Raw genomic sequence first — 19435 nt, 5'->3', positions numbered from 1 at the left:
CTCTGGGTGACATTCAACTAAATGCTACTCAGACCTACTGAAATTAATTTACCTGATCCTTAATTTCAATTGGTCTACTCTGAGTAAAATGTAGTTGACTACTACCCTTTGGAACAGACGCGGGTGGCGCTGTGGGTTAAACCACAGAGCCTAGGACTTGCCGATCAGAAGGTCGGCGGTTCGAATCCCCGTGACGGGATGAGCTCCCGTTGTTCAGTCCCTGCTCCTGCCAACCTAGCAGTTTGAAAGCACCTCAAAATGCAGGTAGATAAATAAGTACTGCTCTGGCGGGAAGGTAAACGGCGTTTCCGTACATTGCTCTGGTTCACCAGAAGTGGCTTAGTCATGGTGGCCACATGACCCGGAAGCTGTACACCGGCTCCCTTGGCTAATAAAGCGAGATGAGCGCCGCAACCCCAGAGTCGTCCGCAACTGGACCTAATGGTCAAGGGTCCCTTTACCTTTACGACTCTTTGGAAACTGTAGTTAGATCCTTTGAACTCATTAGGACTTAATTTGCAGGAAACATGCCTAAGGCCAGGCTGCAATGAGAAACCTTACTGCAGTTGTGGTCAGGTACTTCCTTAGACCCCCCCCCCCCAAAGTTGATGATTCAAGGGGTAGCTGTTTAGGTAAGAAATGTTTTTCACATAGCCTCCTAAACGATTGAGCAGGAACCAACAGGTTACTTTCCGTCCCCATATCTGTTCCCCTGAACTGGAGCACCTTGGAATCGTTTGGATCAAGGTGCACATGTCAAAAATATGCTCCTTCAGAAAGGGTGGAACTACCTTGCCAAAAAATATCTACCCCTGCAGCAATTATACTGCTACTGTTCAGTTTTCTACCCCACCTACCAAAAAAACAGAGGCTTTGTGAGTTCTCAAAAGAGACTGGAAAAATCACAGGGGAAACACAGGAGAACAAATATTTGATTATGTTACTTAGCTTCCCCATTAAACGTGAAAGGGGGGACAGTGGAAATTATTTTTTTCCTATTTTTGTGGGTTTTTTTTTTAAAAACTGTTAGTTATTTTGACAAAGTAATAATCAAAAATAAATAAATAAGAATAAAAATGTTCACTCCACCACCGAGACCATTCCATTGAAACTATCCAACCTCCCCAAATTTCAACACCTCTTGCGATGATTTGATCCCTTTCCGTTTTAACAGTACAAATTCTACAGACACCCTCCCTATCTCCTCAAAATAATTTCACCTGCATATTCCCCATCTTACCTTAATGGCACATGTTAATTTATAATTAATAGCTATATCCTAGATCTCTTTATACCATTCTTCCATTTTATATTCTGCTTGCCCCTTCCACTTCCTAGCTATAATAATTCATGCAGCTGTCAATAAATTTGTGAGCAAGTCCTTCATAGCCTGTGAACCTTTCACGCCAACGTAAATTGATAATAAAGCTACCTCTGGACTTTCGGTCAGCTTTAACTCAGTGATTTCAGTGATTTAAACATTCCTTGCCAAAAAATAATAATAATGTACATATTTGTACATTATTATTATTTGTACATATATTATTTGTACATACATATTTGTACATTATTATCATTATTATAATAATGTACATATTTGTACATTATTGACATATTTACACCCCCGCCACATGTGAACATACAGTGGTGCCCCGCAAGACGAATGCCTTGCAAGACGGAAAACTCGCTAGACGAAAGAGTTTTCCGTTTTGGAGGAGCTTCGCAAAACGAATTTCCTATGGGATTGCTTTGCAAGACGAAAATGTCTTGCGAGTTCCTGCGGGTTTTTTTCCTTCCCCCCTTTTTCTAAGCCGCTAAGCCGCTTATCCGCTTATCCGCTAAGCCGCTAAAAGCCACTAAAAGCCGCTAAACCACTAATAGCGCTAATCTGCTAAGTCGTCAATGGGCTTGCTTTGCAAGACGAAAAAACCGCTAGACGAAGAGAGTCGCGGAACGGATTCTTTTCGTCTTGCGAGGCACCACTGTAATTCCCTGTTTCCTGGCATCCCCTCAAACATAATACCGAATATTCCTTGTTTATTTGAGTGGAGATTCTGACTTACAGTGAAAAACATCCCTGGCTGACTTAACCACAATCTGAGATTTGAAGGAGTAGAGTGACATCTAGTGAGTAAGTTCTTTTTCACAGTTTCATCAGTTTAGATATTTGTGCACACCCAATCAATATGTACATTTGTTCTACATGTTTCATTGGGGTCATTCATTATGGTCCAAAGGGGTCCTGTTATCCTCCATAGTAAAGACCCCACACCCAGGTTAATCATGAAAAGACCAGAATTGTTTTTTGATAGGATAAACTTATTGGTTTCTGTAATTAGTAAAATCCAGAAGTGTATGAATTCAGAAGTACAATGGTGCCCCGCAAGACGAATGCCTCGCAAGACGAAAAACCCGCTAGACGAAAGGGTTTTCCGTTTTGGAGGCGCTTCGCAAGACGAATTTCCCCATGGGTTTGCTTCGCAAGACGAAAATGTCTTGCGAGTTTTTCCGACTTTTTTCCCCTCCCCCTTTTTTCTAAGCCGCTAAGCTACTTATCCGCTAAGCCGCTAAATGCCGCTAAATGCCGCTAAGCCGCTAATAGCGCTAATCCGCTAAGCCGCTAATGGGCTTGCTTCGCAAGACGAAAAAACCGCTAGACAAAGAGACTCACGGAACGGATTCTTTTCGTCTTGCGAGGCACCACTGTATACAAGTATGCAGATTCTTTCCCTGCAAATTCTATTGCTGGAAAAACAGTAGCAACTCCTTGAGTGCTTCAGGAATCTTTTTCAATATGGACATATTGATACCACTTTTTCAGAAGTTGTTTATAGAGTGCAGTGCAATTTGATGACCAGTTGAAGATTTTAACGCAATTACCTGCTGCAAAGCCCCCCTATATAAATGACTTCTGTCTGAGAAATCTAAAGGGAGGGGGAAGGGTGGCAACATCCACATAAATAAAAGCCACCACAGAGAGAAGGAAAGAGCATCTTTAATAGTTGTTGTGCCACTACCGAACTCAGGAAGTTAGAATCTGAATTATTTGCACACTAGAGCTAAAATGCTTTTACAACCTCAAAAAGTTGAAGGCTGTCAGTAATTTGGAAAATGCAGGTGAAAGACATTAACAAGTTCAAGGCTATGAGTATTATGAAAAAATGTGCATTAAAAAAGGACAGGTTGACACTGATTTTGACAAAGCCAGCAGGACAAACAATTAGAATTGTTGTGAGTTGCTGTTGTTGTTTTGACAGGGTTAGGCTGTACACATGAGTCCCTTCTAATTGCTGGATCCAGCAAGGATTCCATTGCTGGAATAGTCAGGCCAGCTTCTTGGTAATGACCCTAAGCATGGAAGCATGGACCCTCGATTTCTGCTTCAGTCCAAGGCTGTGGCAATGGGAGAAGCAAGACCTTTTGGGAGTGTTGATGCCGTGAGCCCCTCCATTGTAAGCTCAGGTTGCATATACAGTGGTACCTCGCAAGACGAATTAATTCATTCTGCGAGTTTTTTCATCTTGCGAATTTTTCGTCTTGCGAAGCACGGATTTTGGAAAAGCTTCAAAAATCACCAAAGTCTTCAAAAACCTCAAAAAAGGCTACCACACCACGTGCTATGAGTTGCTCCTCAAAGTCAAGTCGCAACTGTACCCCCTGAATGCACCCTGGGTATTAACAGTTTTAAGAAAAAGGAAACAAACTTGCAAGACGTTTTCGTCTTGCGAAGCAAGCCCATAGGGAAATTTGTCTTGCGGAGCAACTCAAAAAACGAAAAACTCTTTCGTCTTGCGAGTTTTTCTTCTTACGAGGCATTCGTCTTGCGAGGTACCACTGTATGTGTACCTCATTCCGAAGGAAACATGAACCCTGGAAAAGTGTCTGGAATCTCACTCCACTCAGTGATTGGGGTGTCATGCAACAATATGTTTCTCTCCCCACCCACCCATCTTCTTTGACATAGGGAGGAGGGAGCTGGCACAGCCTTTGCAGCTGGCATGGGATCAGGCACTTCAAAGCTGTAGGAACTGAACAGAGCTGCAGTGATAAGCTGAGATCCTGTACAAATTGTCCTGGTAGCACAGTCCTCCTTTCCCAATGTTTCTCCTTTATTGCTTCTGGCAGGTTGCCTGCCCCCTGCCCAGCTCCCATGAATGATCTGTATCCATCGTTTACTGCACTAGATGTGTTGTCAGAATTCAAACCTTCTGGCCGATCCAACAGCTCGATAAATGAAAGCGGTGCTTGAAGAATACAGGATTTGTGCATGAAATAGGTAAATGGGTTTCTGAAAAAGATTATTGGAGTGTCTCCACCCCCATCATTCTGCCCGGACACTGAGGTCCAGCTCCGAGGGCCTTCTGGCGGTTCCCTCATTGTGAGAAGCAAAGCTACAGGCAACCAGGCAGAGGGCCTTCTCGGTAGTGGCGAGAACACCCTCCTGTCAGATGTCAAGGAAATAAACTGACGCGCAGCGTAAATTAATAATGCAGAGTTTTTAATTGAATAAAAGCTTTACTGAGTTCAAATAAACTTCTTCATAAACAACATGGTTCCAAACAGTTTGACTGAGATTACATACTGACTCTGTTCACAACTGAAATCTTACGGAGATCACAAAGTGAAACTGGCTGCTAAGTCACATGTCAGAGTGACTCAACACCTAGAAGTTAACAGTTATGCCTGAATAACTTTAGTAGGCCCAAATGATTGTGCAGTCCCAGCACTTCCCAGCTCGCTTTGCTGCTTCTGCTCTTATATGTCTTTGTCACATGACATAAACATCTATCTGACTTTGAGAAGACATCTGAAGGCAAACCTGTTTAGGGAAGTTTTTAATGTTTGATGTTTTATCGTGTTTTTAATATGTTGGGAGCTGCCCAGAGAGGCTGGGGAAACCCAGCCAGAAGGGTGGGGTATAAATATATTATTATTATTATTATTATTATTATTATTATTATTATTATTATCATTATTATCATTATTATCATTATTATTATTAAGCTCAGTAGCACTTGGGAATGCTTTATCCTAACCCTTATATCTGTCAGTAACGTTGCAAAAAAGACCCTTGTTTTCCCCCAACCCCCAGACGCTTTCCCGATCCCAAGAATTTACAGTTCAGCAGCGTATAAATACACATTAACTTGCAAATGATGTGGCATTTGGTGGTGTTTGCTCAAACTAATTTATTGCAATTATTTGCCTGATTTTTATTTGATTAGAATCATCACTGTGAAGAAGAAAATGTTGATGAGGAGGACCGCATGAAAGCACCAACAGTCATGTAGTGCTTCTGGTGTCCCACAACTTATTTGCTCTCCACTTTCCTTCTGGAGGATGTTAATTTGCTGATTTGCCCTTTATTTGATTTTCCTTTTCATCCTGGTAGAAGATGAGAGATAACAGCAACATCCAGAAAGGTCAAAAAAACACTGCCAATATTTAGAAACATATATTTGGGAAATATGCAGATAGCCATTATATGTTATGTATACATTTGCGTTCCTTTTAGATCTATGTCCATCTATAGTGTATGAGAGCCAGGGTGATGTATCAGTTAGCATGCAGGACTAGGGCCAGGGAGACCTGGCTTCAAATCCTCCACTTTTCCATGAAGCACAGTCTAACCCACTTCATAGGGTTGTCTGAGGATAACTGGGATGGTGAAGTTATGTCTTGCATTTTGTTAACTCCTTCGAAAGTACTTGTGGTAAAGTGGGTAACAGAAATTGCTTAAGAAGAAATCAACACTAGTTAACATATTGAGTCCAAATAAACTTGGAGAAGATGCATGAAGGAATTGAAGCCTGAAAGGAAGTGAATTTTTTTTAGCAATAAGTATTTACTAAAAAAGTAGGAATCAGTAAGGAGGAAGAATAGGCTGCCTTTACGTTTTCTGCCTTGTCTCCTTTTAGGTAACAATTGTTGTAGCTTTCCTCCTAACAGTGACGTCCTCCAAAGTACACTGGGAATTGCATTTTACCCCTCACAAAGCTACAATTCCCGACAGCCTTAACGAGCTACAGTTCCCAGGATAACAGGGAAGTCTGCTTTCTAGGGTCTCGACAGTGGGGCAGGATGAAGGTGGGGGGTGGAAGCTGCATTCCTGAAGCCTCGAACCTCAAACAGTCCAGCCCCTCTAATTATTATGATTATGAAAGGAAGGTCAAGCTGGGATGTTGAAATATGACACATCCGTTTTACACGTGTTTGTTTCAACCATATCTTACCTCTCATTTACGATGCCGTCCTACATTAACTGTTACATTCTGCTTGCCATTCCTCTGGTACAACAAGAGAAACCAGTTCTTTAAACTTCTGCAAGGGGCAAGCGTCTTCACAGCCCGGCAAAATGAACTTTCAGCAGCCAGAAACACCATAACCAGACACTGGAGAGACCTGTCAGGAGTAAGCATGGACCAATGGTACCAAACAGTATGGGAAACAGCCCTACTAGAAAAATTAACCAATAAACTGAAACTGACACGGGGACAAATAGAAGAAGACACCTTCACCCCGGTATGGCTCCCCTTTATCACACATATACAGCCCAACAAGACAATGACAATAATCCACCAACAGCATACAAATCAATATGGCTAACCTGATCCAAAACACCCACCCACCCCACTCACACACGAAAACAAAGGTAACCATAGCCAATCACAAACAAACAACCACACCCTAGGCCAACCCCAACCTCTCTCACCACCAAAGGAACACAAATGAACAGCAGAGAACCTGCACAAGCAACGCTGACACCAAACCCTACATACATTAAGCAAAATAGAAACTTCGCCACCCAACCCCCCCCATCTTCCCCCCTCCACCCCACCCCTCTCCAGTGTCTCAACAAATGAAACTGATTTGTAAAAATGTTACATGGAAAAAATACGAGACACATTACACATACTTCTGTAAAACAAGAAAATCTTTAATAAGATAATAATAATTTAAAGAAAAAGATTTCAGGCAGGATCTCTCCCAGTCCCACCAGGAGATGCTGGGGGCTGAACCTGATGCCTTCTGCATGCTAAGCAGTTGTTCTACCACTGAGCTATGGCCCTAGCTCACAATATTGCTGTCAGGATAAACTGGAGAAGGTGGAGGCAGAGGTGTATATGCTCTGTGGGACAGAAGTATAAGAAGGAATAAAGTATGTAAACTAGCCTATAAGTGAATAAAATACAGTATGTTTTTAACTTTTGACCAAACTGCGGGAGGCAGTGGAAGACAGAAGTGCCTGACGTGCTCTGGTCTATGGAGTCACGAAGAGTCAGACACGACTAAACAACTAAACAACAAGAACAAATATTTTTAACTTACTCTCCTAATAATTTGTATATAAATTATATAAATTATATAAATTATATAAATTATATAAATTATAATTATAAATATTCAGTAAAAAAGTTCCACTCCTCTTTGAATAAAGATTCTTCTTGCCCTCTTATTCTATGTTAAACCTGCTGCTTCTGCGAATTCTATCATCTTATGACTAAACGACTAAACAAATTACTCCGGAGGGAGGAATTGTCCGGAATTGGATATTGCATTATATATACAATTGAAAATGCTGGTAGTGGTTAGATAAATTCAACAGTATGGTAAATATTTGAAGGATGTAAAATGGAGAAATGATTAGATTTGCTATAGTAAAATATGCAGGAATGATGATAAGTAAAATGAACCATGAAAGGGGAAGGAGGGAAGTCAATTGTTACATCCTATTATGTAAAATGTTTATTTTGAGATGTATAAACTGAAAAATTAATAAAAATTTTTTTTAAAAAAATTGCTAAATAATTTTATCTCAGTGAGATCATTAAAATCATTTAGAGGACCACTGCTAACTGTCCCTTACATTGTTGTTGTTGTTGTTTAGTCATTTAATCGTGTCCGACTTCGTGACCCCATGGACCAGAGTACACCAGGCACTCCTGTCTCCACTGCCTCCCACAGTTTGGTCAAACTCATGCTAGTAGCTTCAAGAACACCGTCCAACCATCTTGTCCTCTGTCGTCCCCTTCTCCTTGTGCCCTCCATCTTTCCCAACATCAGGGTCTTTTCCAGGGAGTCTTCTCTTCTCATGAGATGGCCAAAATATTGGAGTATCCGGAGTACAGTGGTGCTCCGCAAGACGAACGCCTCGCAAGATGGAAAACCTGCTAGACGAAAGGGTTTTCCGTTTTGGAGGCACTTCGCAAAACAAATTTCCCTATGGGCTTGCTTCGCAAGACGAAATGTCTTGCAAGTTCCTGCGGGGTTTTTTCCCTCCCCCCCTTTTCCTAAGCCGCTAAGCCGCTTATCAGCTGATCCGCTAAAAGCCGCTAAACCGCTAATAGCGCTAATCCGCTAAACTGTCAATGGGCTTGCTTCGCAAGACGAAAAAACCACTAGACGAAGAGACTCGCGGAACGGATTAATTTCGTCTTGAGAGGCACCACTGTAATAGTCAACACTTAATACCAGCACAGCTTTGTCCTTCGAATTAAATGCAACTTATCAGCCCTCCAAACTGCTTCACAAAAATTCCCTCAAAGCACCTTATATTGCCAATCAACCAATGACGCCTTACTGCGATCACTGCCTTACGGCGCTCGCTGCATTTACAGTCAAACTGAGCACACATCCGAAGCGCTTTTTACTGTTGCCCTTATGCCTACTCAATATTATATAGAATATGAGCCCCCATCGCCAAGAGAAACTTTATGAAGAACTGAATGTAACCCCAGCCAAGCTCCTTAAGTTATGCTCAATGCAACGAGGAGCGCCCCCCCAATTCAATAGATGCGCTCCTACTGCTCCCCGGCGTGCTTTCTGTCCACTAATTTACTGAAAGCGCTATTAAAATCCGCTTTAATAAGGGGGAAAAATGTGTCTTGAAATTGAAATCGGGCTCTGGTAAATGACCTCCCCCAAAAGTGGCCCGGTGATTTAGGAAGCGGGCGGGAAGGCGAGTAGACACCGATTCGTTGCACCGCACTGAAGTCAGGCTGAGGGATGCCTCATGTAAGATGGCCGCCAAAAGGAATACCACGTGGTCTCCCAAAATGGCTGCTCAATGCAGCGGTAACCACAGCAACTGCTAAGAAATTCTAAACCCCCACGTAGTGTCCGGCACCGGCACTGTACTAAGCCGCAACTGGGCAGAAATTCCCCTGTACAACGTCTGTGCCCCCCAACGCAAATTAAAAGAAGCCCCACACCAAATCCGTACTTTAAATGAAACGTGACACCAAGGAAACCCTCAGGAGGAAAAAAAATTAAGCCGCACACGGTATAAGACCAACCAGTCCCCAAGATCGAGTTTCATTCCTTTATACTTTACTGATCCTTAACTTACGGCAGTGAGTGGGATATGGGTGGGAAGGCAAGGGGAAGAAATTCTCAGGCACTTGCGGTGATGAAACGGCAGCCGCTTTGGAAGCCGCCAAAGCCGGCACGAACAAGGGAAGCCGGCGAGATCAAGAGAAGCTGGAATGAGAAATGGAGACCCTTGCAGCTGGAGCCCGGACAGGAGCAGCAAAATCCGTGCGCCGGTTGAAAAGAGTGATTTCAGCTCCGCTGTCGAAGGATAGAAACTGCAGCGTGGAGCGTGGCAGACTTGGGCAGGATCCAACGCAAATGGTAAGTGGGAAAACCTTCCCGGATTCAAGGGAATATGTTCCCTACAAGAATTTTTCAACCTCAACCTTAATAAAGGAACAGATCTAAATATGGTTTGGGATGCCAGTAAGGTGGTAATGAGAGGCTTTTTAATCAAACAAAGTGCATGCATATTCACCCACACCCACCTCCACACACCACAGAAGCTCGAATTTTGCTAGCCCAAAGATGGAAAATGAACGAGATCCCTAGTAAGGAAGACTGGCAACTTAAGATGATAGAATTTGCAGAAGCAGCAGGTTTAACATAGAATAAGAGGGAAAGAATCTTTATTCAAAGAGGAGTGGAAAAAATTTACTGAATATTTAGAAAACAATTGTGTACAATTGAAAACGCTGGTAGTGTTTAGATCAATTCAACAGTATGGTAAATATTTGAAGGATGTAAAATGGAGAAATGATTAGATTTGCTATAATAAAATATGCAGGAATGATGATAAGTAAAATGTACCATGAAAGGGGAAGAAAGGAAGTCAATTGTTACATCCTATTATGTAAAATGTTTATTTTGAGATGTATAAACTGAAAAATTAATAAAAATTGTGTTTTTCAAAATGCTAAATAATTTTATTCCATTTTTAACAGGGATGGGGAACGGATGTATGTAGGAAGACACTCTCAGGAGATTTATGCCTTTACAAAATGCCGCTGGCACCCAAAGCTCATCACGTGTCAATCTCCTCGTCCCACTTGGCGGCGTCAGGCAGCTTCATGTTTTGCCACATGAAATCGAGGAACATGGAGGCCTGCAGTAACCGCCCCAGCCTCTGGAAGTGCCGTTCTGTGTATGGTAGGAGAGACTCCACAGCTGCTTTGATCCCTTCGTATTGCAAGAGGCTCTCTGGCGTCTCATGCTTGAGGAGGGTTTCCACCACTGCCTGAGCCTCGAGGTAGTTCCGCGAGTTTGTGTTCCACGTGATGGAAAACTTCAGCACAGCCTCTTTCTGGTCATTCCGAAGCTTCAGGAGGTTCTTTCCCAAGTCTTCTTTTCCATTAGCCTCCTTAAGAATAGCAGGTCCGACTGCTTCCTCTGATCCCGTATCCAACTCCTGAAGTCCGTGCAGGCCCGATAGGGTGGCTTCTTCTTATTCGGTTCAACAGCCGGCAGAGGCTGCCCCTCCGTGGGTTTTTCAGCCCTGGCCGTTGAGGCGGAGAAGGGGAAAGGGAAAGCGGGCGCCGGTCGGGACGTGCTGGGGCTGGGCACCGCCATGTTGGGTGTGCGCAAAGCATGCTGGGCCAGAAGGGGCCCACCCATTCGGGGGGGAGGAGGCTGAGAGTGGTTGTCAATGGCGGGGGCCGCTAGGGGCGCCTTGGAAGATGGCTGACAATACCATCTTTCCGGCTCGCATGAGGTAATTTAGAGGCTGATTATGGGAGTATATCAGCCTCGCTTCTTCTTCCCAGGGGGTGGGAAGATGCTGCCTCGCCCACAGTTGCCCATAAATCACCCACGAGTTTGAAAGAAGGAGGGGGTGGGAGCACTGGTCGGAAAGCCCTAGAGCGAGCTTTGGAGCTCCTGGATGCCACTTTCAAGAGCGAAACTAGTTGCATTGCTTAAGATAAATTAATTGGAGAAAGTAAATGAACATGTTTCGAGAGAAGTCAGGGGTGTATTATCTGCTAAATAAATCTACCACTGAGAAGATAAGAGTGATGGGATGGGATGAGCAGAAGACTACATCAAAGAATTACAGCCATGTCGGTATGTTGAACAGAATGGAAAGGAGGGGGACTTTCTTTTTCATTATGATTTACCTAACAACCCACCCCCCCAGAAGAACCGTCACAATGACTGATAGCAAGTGAGACTAGAAAATAAAATGTGTGGAAACAAAAATATTAACAAAAGGTTTTATTTATTTGTATAATGTATTGGTATAATTTGGAATAATTAATATGATATGATTGGTTTGTTAAATGGAAAGTTAATAAAAACTATTTTTTAAAAAGAGAGAGAGAGTAGTTGTCAGTGGCAACTCCAGTAGGCCGCTTCCCCTTTTCCTGTTTCCGCTGGAGTCCAACTCCTGAAGTCCGTGCCGGCCCGACAGGGCGGCTTCTTCTTATTCGGTTTGGTGGCCAGCAGAGGCTGCCCCTCCGTGGTTATTTCAGCCCGGGCCATCGAGGTGGAGAAGGGGAAAGGGATAGCGGTCGGGACGTTCTGGGGCTGGGCACCGCCATGTTGGGTGTGCGCAAAGCATTTTTCAGACGGGGAAAAAGGAGGCTGAGAGTGGTTGTCAGTGGCAACTCCAGTAGGCCGCTTCCCCTTTTCCCGTTTACGCTGGAGTCTTCTTTGGCTTGCCATGCCTGCAGGACCGGGAGAGTTCCTGCCTGAAATATTATTATTATTATTATTATTATTATTATTATTATTATTATTATTATTTTATTAAATATTTTCTTGTTGTGCATTGGATTAATAATAATAATAATAATAATAATAATAATAATAATAATAACCCTTCTGCCTGATAAAACTTAACAATAAAGATTGCTTTAAATAAAGAACTGGGATTTTGGAGTTCACCTATTTCAAAGTGCCATCTGCTAGAGTTTGCATGGGCAGCAGGATTTTCCTTGCCTTCTGTGTAGCTGGTTGTTGTTGTTGTTTTAATGCCAGGCTGCTTCTAGGTCACTTGGGAGATGCTGTGTGTCCCTGCCCTCTTCCAGCCGAGAGCAGGCGTGTTTGGTCCAGTGTGTCGTTTCTTAACAAGTGGCTTCCATGTGGGGAAGGACATTCGTGTGGGTTCTGCTGCAGAGCGTGGGCAGACAGCAGGAGAGATCAGGAGGGAAAGCCACTTTGAGAAGTAGCAGCTTGCACCCTGCACCCAAAGGCACCCCACCCCTAACTTCTCCTGGGAAGATACAGTCAGCCCAGTACGTCCATCTTCTCCCCTCCTAGGCCTTTTCACTGCTTCTCCTTCTTGCTACCCAACCTCTTCTTCTTCCTGCCTCTGCTCATCCAACACCCCACCCTCTGACAGTCCTGGATCAGTCTGGGTCACCGCACCTGACCCACAGCAATCCGGGGCTGCCTCCATCTGATTCAGGTGAACCATGGATCCCCCAGAATAGGCCACATTCAGTTCAGGATTCAGCCCAGTCTGGTGCACAACCCCCATGTATACCTTACTAGTGAGATAAATATTTGCATCCAGCCATCTGTTACATGACAGGCACTGAAACTGCCTGGTCAACATCACTTCTGACTCCCTGTGTTCAGTTTCTGCCAAAGGCTAACATCAACATGGTCCACTGATGGTTGGCTCTGCTTTGGCAATGTGATGTATCTGAGCTTTTTAACATTCTCTTGCTCAATGAACACTTAATCTATGGAGCTAATGGTATTGTACTGTGCTGATGCAGAATTAGTATTTATCAATAAACACATCGAAGGCACATTAGAGTAGTTTTATCCCAGTTTCTTAATGATGATCATTGACCATGATAACAAAGATTAGATTTTCAGAGGAAATTTTTCTAAGAAAATGCCTGAGATTTTTCATTTTCTCTCCCCAAAAGAGAAAAGGTCACTTTGCAGAATTTTCTCTTACTACTCTCCACTATTTTTTTGTGACAGCAGCCACCCTCCTCCTCTCCTACAAAGCCATGGATTGCTGATTGGTCCAAGGTATTTGTTATTATTATTTATTTAATTGATACTCAAAAAAAAAAAAAGAAAAAAAAAAAAGGAAAAAAAATACAAGAATACAAACAGAATAGTAATAAACACAATACTAGACAATATTCCAACTCCTGAAATCCGTGCAGGCCCGACAGGGCGGCTTCTTCTTATTTGGTTTGGTGGCCGGCAGAAGCTGACCCTCCGTGAGTATTTCAGCCCCGGCCGTCAAGGCGGAGAAGCGGAAAGGGATAGCGGTCGGGACGTGCTGGGGCTGGGCACCACCATGTTGGGTGCGCGCAAAGCAGCTGGGCCAGAAGGGGGAAAAGGAGGCTGAGAGTGGTTGTCAGTGGCAACTCCAGTAGGCCGCTTCCCCTTTTCCCGTTTACGCTGGAGTCTTCTTTGGCTTGCCACGCCTGCGGGCTCTCTTCCGGCCAACGCTGCCAATGACAGATCTTAAAATCTTGGTGTCGGTGAGATTCGGAAATCGCAGCCCCTTGCGCCTGCTGGACCTCCTGAGCGGAGCGGGTTGTGTCTTGCTCCTAGTGAAGTAGGGCGAAATGTGAGGAGTGTTGCAAGCCGGTGCAGAGGCAGAAGGTCTGGCCGAGATGGTAGAGCACGGCTCCTCTGCCAGGGGCGTCTTCCTAACCCAGTGGAACACCAGTATCATACGCCTCTTAGGTGGGTTGGACATGCTGAAGAAGGTGCTGGAGGCCCAAAGACCAGGGTGACTTCAAAGCGGAGGACACAGCAGGCAGTTTCCTATCAATGGGGCCAAATCCAAGCAAATCTTAGCTCCAGTCCTGTTAAATCGTTCCAGCAATTAGGAACATTAAATAAGGAATTAATTCCTCAGGCAGTATGAAAAGACTCTATGTGGCTTTTCAATAGCTGGGAGCCCCCAACTACTGCCACTGTTGACAGCCTGTTGCCCCTTTAAGTCTGCTTGAATGGGTTATGTCACAATGGTTCCTTTAGTCCTCATCAGCAGTTTGTGAGCATGAAAATGCTGTTGGGAGTTTCAGCAATGAAGGCTCAGGCATAACACACTGTTTGAAAGTCTGAACATTTCCTCTTTTAAAAAAAAATTACCAAATTTATATACCATTTTTATAATTTATATACAAATTATTAGCAAAGTAAGTTAAAAATATACTGTAGTTTATTCACTTATAGGCTAGTTTACATACTTCATTCCTTCTTATACTTCTATCCCACCTTTCCTCCACAGAGCATCTACACTTCTGCCTCCACCTTCTCCATTTTATCCTGACAGCAATATTGTGAGCTAGGGCCATAGCTCAGTGGTAGAACAACTGCTTAGCATGCAGAAGGCATCAGGTTCAGACCCCAGCATCTGCTGGTGGGACCGGGAGAGTTCCTGCCTGAAATATTATTATTATTATTATTATTATTATTATTATTATTATTTTATTAAAGATTTTCTTGTTGTGCATTGGATTAATAATAATAATAATAATAATAATAATAATAACCCTTCTGCCTGATAAAACTTAACAATAAAGATTGCTTTAAATAAAGAACTGGGATTTTGGAGTTCACCTATTTCAAAGTGCCATCTGCTAGAGTTTGCATGGGCAGCAGGATTTTCCTTGCCTTCTGTGTAGCTGGTTGTTGTTGTTGTTTTAATGCCAGGCTGCTTCTAGGTCACTTGGGAGATGCTGTGTGTCCCTGCCCTCTTCCAGCCGAGAGCAGGCGTGTTTGGTCCAGTGTGTCGTTTCTTAACAAGTGGCTTCCATGTGGGGAAGGACATTCGTGTGGGTTCTGCTGCAGAGCGTGGGCAGACAGCAGGAGAGATCAGGAGGGAAAGCCACTTTGAGAAGGAGCAGCTTGCACCCTGCACCCAAAGGCACCCCACCCCTAACTTCTCCTGGGAAGATACAGTCAGCCCAGTACGTCCATCTTCTCCCCTCCTAGGCCTTTTCACTGCTTCTCCTTCTTGCTACCCAACCTCTTCTTCTTCCTGCCTCTGCTCATCCAACACCCCACCCTCTGACAGTCCTGGATCACTCTGGGTCACCTCACCTGACCCACAGCAATCCGGGGCTGCCTCCATCTGATTCAGGTGAACCATGGATCCCCCAGAATAGGCCCCATTCAGTTCAGGATTCAGCCCAGTCTGGTGCACAACCCCCATGTATACCTTACTAGTGAGATAAATATTTGCATCCAGCCATCTGTTACATGACAGGCACTGAAACTGCCTGGTCAACATCACTTCTGACTCCCTGTGTTCAGTTTCTGCCAAAGGCTAACATCAACATGGTCCACTGATGGTTGGCTCTGCTTTGGCAATGTGATGTATCTGAGCTTTTTAACATTCTCTTGCTCAATGAACACTTAATCTATGGAGCTAATGGTATTGTACTGTGCTGATGCAGAATTAGTATTTATCAATAAACACATCGAAGGCACATTAGAGTAGTTTTATCCCAGTTTCTTAATGATGATCATTGACCATGATAACAAAGATTAGATTTTCAGAGGAAATTTTTCTAAGAAAATGCCTGAGATTTTTCATTTTCTCTCCCCAAAAGAGAAAAGGTCACTTTGCAGAATTTTCTCTTACTACTCTCCACTATTTTTTTGTGACAGCAGCCACCCTCCTCCTCTCCTACAAAGCCATGGATTGCTGATTGGTCCAAGGTATTTGTTATTATTATTTATTTAATTGATACTCAAAAAAAAAAAAAGAAAAAAAAAAAAGGAAAAAAAATACAAGAATACAAACAGAATAGTAATAAACACAATACTAGACAATATTCCAACTCCTGAAATCCGTGCAGGCCCGACAGGGCGGCTTCTTCTTATTTGGTTTGGTGGCCGGCAGAAGCTGACCCTCCGTGAGTATTTCAGCCCCGGCCGTCAAGGCGGAGAAGCGGAAAGGGATAGCGGTCGGGACGTGCTGGGGCTGGGCACCACCATGTTGGGTGCGCGCAAAGCAGCTGGGCCAGAAGGGGGAAAAGGAGGCTGAGAGTGGTTGTCAGTGGCAACTCCAGTAGGCCGCTTCCCCTTTTCCCGTTTACGCTGGAGTCTTCTTTGGCTTGCCACGCCTGCGGGCTCTCTTCCGGCCAACGCTGCCAATGACAGATCTTAAAATCTTGGTGTCGGTGAGATTCGGAAATCGCAGCCCCTTGCGCCTGCTGGACCTCCTGAGCGGAGCGGGTTGTGTCTTGCTCCTTGTGAAGTAGGGCGAAATGTGAGGAGTGTTGCAAGCCGGTGCAGAGGCAGAAGGTCTGGCCGAGATGGTAGAGCACGGCTCCTCTGCCAGGGGCGTCTTCCTAACCCAGTGGAACACCAGTATCATACGCCTCTTAGGTGGGTTGGACATGCTGAAGAAGGTGCTGGAGGCCCAAAGACCAGGGTGACTTCAAAGCGGAGGACACAGCAGGCAGTTTCCTATCAATGGGGCCAAATCCAAGCAAATCTTAGCTCCAGTCCTGTTAAATCGTTCCAGCAATTAGGAACATTAAATAAGGAATTAATTCCTCAGGCAGTATGAAAAGACTCTATGTGGCTTTTCAATAGCTGGGAGCCCCCAACTACTGCCACTGTTGACAGCCTGTTGCCCCTTTAAGTCTGCTTGAATGGGTTATGTCACAATGGTTCCTTTAGTCCTCATCAGCAGTTTGTGAGCATGAAAATGCTGTTGGGAGTTTCAGCAATGAAGGCTCAGGCATAACACACTGTTTGAAAGTCTGAACATTTCCTCTTTTAAAAAAAAATTACCAAATTTATATACCATTTTTATAATTTATATACAAATTATTAGCAAAGTAAGTTAAAAATATACTGTAGTTTATTCACTTATAGGCTAGTTTACATACTTCATTCCTTCTTATACTTCTATCCCACCTTTCCTCCACAGAGCATCTACACTTCTGCCTCCACCTTCTCCATTTTATCCTGACAGCAATATTGTGAGCTAGGGCCATAGCTCAGTGGTAGAACAACTGCTTAGCATGCAGAAGGCATCAGGTTCCGTCCCCAGCATCTGCTGGTGGGACCGGGAGAGTTCCTGCCTGAAATATTATTATTATTATTATTATTATTATTATTATTATTATTATTATTATTTTATTAAAGATTTTCTTGTTGTGCATTGGATTAATAATAATAATAATAATAATAATAATAATAACCCTTCTGCCTGATAAAACTTAACAATAAAGATTGCTTTAAATAAAGAACTGGGATTTTGGAGTTCACCTATTTCAAAGTGCCATCTGCTAGAGTTTGCATGGGCAGCAGGATTTTCCTTGCCTTCTGTGTAGCTGGTTGTTGTTGTTGTTTTAATGCCAGGCTGCTTCTAGGTCACTTGGGAGATGCTGTGTGTCCCTGCCCTCTTCCAGCCGAGAGCAGGCGTGTTTGGTCCAGTGTGTCGTTTCTTAACAAGTGGCTTCCATGTGGGGAAGGACATTCGTGTGGGTTCTGCTGCAGAGCGTGGGCAGACAGCAGGAGAGATCAGGAGGGAAAGCCACTTTGAGAAGGAGCAGCTTGCACCCTGCACCCAAAGGCACCCCACCCTAACTTCTCCTGGGAAGATACAGTCAGCCCAGTACATCCATCTTCTCTCCTCCTAGGCCTTTTCACTGCTTCTCCTTCTTGCTACCCAACCTCTTCTTCTTCCTGCCTCTGCTCATCCAACACCCCACCCTCTGACAGTCCTGGATCACTCTGGGTCAACTCACCTGACCCACAGCAATCCGGGGCTGCCTCCATCTGATTCAGATGAACCATGGATCCCCCAGAATAGGCCCCATTCAGTTCAGGATTCAGCCCAGTCTGGTGCACAACCCCCATGTATACCTTACCAGTGAGATAAATATTTGCATCCAGCCATCTGTTACATGACAGGCACTGAAACTGCCTGGTCAACATCACTTCTGACTCCCTGTGTTCAGTTTCTGCCAAAGGCTAACGTCAACATGGTCCACTGATGGTTGGCTCTGCTTTGGCAATGTGATGTATCTGAGCTTTTTAACATTCTCTTGCTCAATGAACAATTAATCTACGGAGCTAATGGTATTGTACTGTGCTGATGCAGAATTAGTATTTATCAATAAACACATCGAAGGCACATTAGAGTAGTTTTATCCCAGTTTCTTAATGATGATCATTGACCATGATAACAAAGATTAGATTTTCAGAGGAAATTTTTCTAAGAAAATGCCTGAGATTTTTCATTTTCTCTCCCCAAAAGAGAAAAGGTCACTTTGCAGAATTTTCTCTTACTACTCTCCACTATTTTTTGTGACAGCAGCCACCCTCCTCCTCTCCTACAAAGCCATGGATTGCTGATTGGTCAAAGGTATTTGTTATTATTATTATTTATTTAATTGATACTCAAAAAAAAAAAAAAAGAAAAAAAAAGAAAAAAGAAAGAAAAAAAATACAAGAATACAAACAGAATAGTAATAAACACAATACTAGACAATATTCCAACTCCTGAAATCCGTGCAGGCCCGACAGGGCGGCTTCTTCTTATTTGGTTTGGTGGCCGGCAGAAGCTGACCCTCCGTGAGTATTTCAGCCCCGGCCGTCAAGGCGGAGAAGCGGAAAGGGATAGCGGTCGGGACGTGCTGGGGCTGGGCACCACCATGTTGGGTGCGCGCAAAGCATGCTGGGCCAGAAGGGGGGAAAGGAGGCTGAGAGTGGTCGTCAGTGGCAACTCCAGTCGGCCGCTTCCCCTTTTCCCGTTTACGCTGGAGTCTTCTTTGGCTTGCCACGCCTGCGGGCTCTCTTCCGGCCAACGTTGCCAATGACAGATCTTAAAATCTTGGTGTCGGTGAGATTCGGAAATCGCAGCACCTTGCGCCTGCTGGACCTCCTGAGCGGAGCGGGTTGTGTCTTGCTCCTTGTGAAGTAGGGCGAAATGTGAGGAGTGTTGCAAGCCGGTGCAGAGGCAGAAGGTCTGGCCGAGATGGTAGAGCACGGCTCCTCTGCCAGGGGCGTCTTCCTAACCCAGTGGAACACCAGTATCATACGCCTCTTAGGTGGGTTGGACATGCTGAAGAAGGTGCTGGAGATCCAAAGAGCAGGGTGACTTCAAAGCGGAGGACGCAGCAGGCAGTTTCCTATCAATGGGGCCAAATCCAAGCAAATCTTAGCTCCAGTCCTGTTA

The 19435-nt window shown here is 44.1% G+C and overlaps 2 long non-coding RNA genes across 2 annotated transcripts in view; one reads left to right on the top strand and one right to left on the bottom strand.

The window, feature by feature from the left end:
- Window positions 1–6271, bottom strand: part of LOC309325825 — a 71691-nt gene extending 65420 nt beyond the window's left edge. The window contains exon 1 of the long non-coding RNA XR_014150047.1: window positions 6234–6271. This is a non-coding gene — a long non-coding RNA (uncharacterized lncRNA). The remainder of the gene's footprint in view (window positions 1–6233) is intronic.
- Window positions 6272–8924: 2653 nt separating this feature from the next.
- LOC309326203 lies at window positions 8925–11620 on the top strand. Its single transcript, XR_014150226.1, has 2 exons — window positions 8925–9633; window positions 10257–11620. It is a non-coding gene; the product is annotated as an uncharacterized lncRNA (long non-coding RNA).
- Window positions 11621–19435: the final 7815 nt, after the last annotated feature.

The sequence above is a fragment of the Podarcis erhardii genome (genome assembly GCF_964252035.2).
Source record: "Podarcis erhardii genome assembly, chromosome: 12".
In the NCBI taxonomy this organism is placed as follows: Eukaryota; Metazoa; Chordata; class Lepidosauria; order Squamata; family Lacertidae; genus Podarcis; species Podarcis erhardii.
Note: the sequence above shows the minus strand (reverse complement) of the source record. Positions and strands in the feature narration are given on the sequence as shown.